This window comes from Mus musculus, chromosome X (assembly GCF_000001635.26).
Source record: "Mus musculus strain C57BL/6J chromosome X, GRCm38.p6 C57BL/6J".
Classification (NCBI taxonomy): Eukaryota; Metazoa; Chordata; class Mammalia; order Rodentia; family Muridae; genus Mus; species Mus musculus.
This window is the reverse complement of record NC_000086.7, coordinates 136158625-136161932: the sequence shown is the minus strand read 5'-3', so window position 1 is coordinate 136161932 and position 3308 is coordinate 136158625.

The following is a 3308-nucleotide window of genomic DNA, read 5'->3' as shown; positions in this document are numbered from 1 at the left end:
AATGGTTTGATATCCACTCAGATGCTGTGGGTTATATAAATTGTATCCATTTTCTGTCTGTTACAAATATAGTCCTTATATATATTTCTATAGGTCTTTTTGTCCACACACATAATCATTTCACTTGGGAAATATCAAGAAGAACAATTGCTGGGTTGTTAGACAAGATGAACATTTAATTTTATATGAAGTTTTCAGACAGTTTTCCCAATTTCAGTTGTTTCACATCCTTATCAAAATGTCAATGCTATGAAGAAACTTCTCTAGATTAAAGTGTGTTCAAATTTATCTGAATTCAATGTGACATGCAATATTTGAGTAAGGTTTGTGGATCAAATAATACTTATTATATCAATGCTGAATTTTCTGAATGTCACCATGATTGTATTGGTTGTTTAGAAGGCTGTCTTGCTAAGAAATTAAATGTAATCAAAATGTATTATATGAAAAAAGAAACATTTCCATAAAAGAAACATTTCCAAATGAAACATAATTTTATTTGATTTGTTTTTAAGTTGTTTGGCAATGAGGAAGAATGTGCATGTGGGGTGAAGCAATTTTAACATATTTATTAGTAAATGCAATATAGATGTGGAAATTTACTTTATTATCTTTGAGAAATGTTAAATTATCCACTTCATTATTCTTGGAACATTTTGCAAATACATTGAATCTATATTGTCTGTACTTAATGAAGGGCAATCTCATGAGGGAGGGAAACGAAGCTAACAAAACCCCAAGGCATGAGAACAATCCATTTAAAGAGCTTTTTTCCTGTGTTTTGTTTTGTTTTGTTTTGTTTTGGTGTTGCTCTAAAAAACAGTTTAATGTGGTCTTGTTGAGCAATCTTCTGGACCAAACAGAAGTGGAACAATATTTTTCTCTTTATCTTTGCTGATTTAGCTTGAAACTATGAATTTAAATGATTATTTTAAAAAAGATTTATTTCATGTATGTGATTACACTATCGCTGTCTTCAGACACACCAGAAGAGGGCATCGGATCTCATTACAGATGGTTGTGAGCCACCATGTGGTTGTTGGGAATTGAACTCAGGACTTCTGGAAAAGCAGTTAGTGTTCTTAACCACTGAGCCATTTCTCCAGCCCAGGCAATGTTGTGGGTTTGTTGTTGTTTAACTCAACACAAAATGCTATTATTTTATTTTGTTTTTTGTTTGTTTGTTTGTTTGTTTTGTTTTGTTTTGTTTTGTTTTTCGAGACAGGGTTTCTCTGTATAGCCCTGGCTGTCCTGGAACTCACTTTGTAGACCAGGCTGGCCTCAAACTCAGAAATCCTCCTGCCTCTGCCTCCCAAGTGCTGGGATTAAAGGCATGTGCCAACACCGCCCGGCTAATGGTATTATTATTATTATTATTTTTTAGCATAGCCTGGGTTTATTCCTTGTGATTGGATGTTTAGGCTCCACTTTCTTTCTTTTTTTTTTTTAATTAGGTATTTTCCTCGTTTACATTTTCAATGCTATCCCAAAGGTCCCTCATACCCTCCCCCCAATCCCCTACCCACCCACTCCCCCTTTTTGGCCCTGGCGTTCCCCTGTACTGGGGCATATAAAGTTTGCAAGTCCAATGGGCCTCTCTTTGCAGTGATGGCCGACTAGGCCATCTTTTGATACATATGCAGCTAGAGACAAGAGCTCCGGGGTACTGGTTAGTTCATATTGTTGTTCCACCTATAAGGTTGCAGTTCCCATTAACTCCTTGCTTATTTTAAAGGAGTTGTATTTGATTGCTCAGTTCAGGTTAGAGATACAGAATACTATAAGAAGGAGTTGGGACTGAGAAAATAATATCCAAAAGTTGAAGTCTGAGAAACAAAGTTTCTCTGTCACCTCCTCCTACTGCTTTATTTTCAACCATAAAGATAGGCTGTGGAAACTCTCATTTGTCTTTCAAAAGGTCAGCCATAGAAACTGGAATCCATTTTACTCAAAGCAAATTTATCTTGAATCTGAAAATAAGGAAATTCTCTGACCTATCTTGTCTGATAGGGGCTAATAAGAATTCCCAAGACATTCTACAAAATGTCCCACCCTTTACCTGGGAAAAATGAATGCTATATAAGGGCCAAGGGAACTCTGGACATGTCCCACATGGTTTCACCAATCAATCTCCATTATTAGCTCATACATCTAAAGAGCCAGGTCCTACCCTGTCTCAAAAAAAAAAAAAAAAAAAAAAAAAAAAAAAAAAAAGAAAAACAAAAACAAAAGAGAACAAAAAAAGAGAATTAATAAAAAAGAAATAATTGACTCTGACAATTTTCCTTTTTGATCTAAAGGCTCTTGTGCCGTGTATTATTATCTCGTTTCACTTGCTTACCCATCTTTTATTGTAGGGGTGTTGCTAATGATAGGTGAGGAAAGGATCACTCCTTCCAATCTCTTTGATTACATCCATCTGAACTGCTCTTTCTTTTTTTTCTAAGATTTATTTATTTATTATATGTAAGTACACTGTAGCTGTCTTCAGACACACCAGAAGAGGGCGTCAGATCTCATTACAGGTGATTATAAACCACCATGTGTTTGCTGAGATTTGAACTCACGACCTTCAGAAGAGCACTCAGTGCTTTTTAACCCCTGAGCCATCCCTCCAGCCCTGAACTGCTCTTTCTATGCATTGTGTATGTACATACTTTTGGAATCCAACAGGAGAAATGACAGTTTGCTGAGAATTTGAGACAAAAATAAAATATTTTTCCATTCTAATAGCTGCCTACTGGTTGTGCTAACAATGCTACATTCCCTCTTATGCTCTTTATCCTTTGTGATTTATTTAGAATAATGTGTGTGTGTGTGTGTGTGTGTGTGTGTGTGTGTGTACATGCACACATAGACACGTGAGTGCCTACTTGGACATGCAAATGTGTGCCAAAGATCAAATTCATACCCTTGGTTATGCTAAACAAATTTACCACTGATCATATTCCAAACCTTTTATAGGATTTGCAGGCAGCATTATCCTGAAGTTATTACAAGATCACAATGTTGATGGGGTATTATCTCTTCCTAGGAACCTGAACTTGAGTAAATTGCCAGGGACCGATGAGATGGTTTAGTTGGTAAAACTTGTGCTGTGCAAGTTTAAAGACCTGAGTTTGAATGCCTAGAGCCCACAGAAAGCCAGGAGTGGTAGCATGGGTCTGTAATCCCAGCAGTACTGTAGAGAGATAGGAGTCAGCAACAGAAAGATCCTTGGAAGTTACAGGCAAGTAAAAAAGGGGCAAGACATTGTGTTGTTCACTTCTTTTTCTTGCGTATTTTCTTCCTTTTGTTATATTATTTTG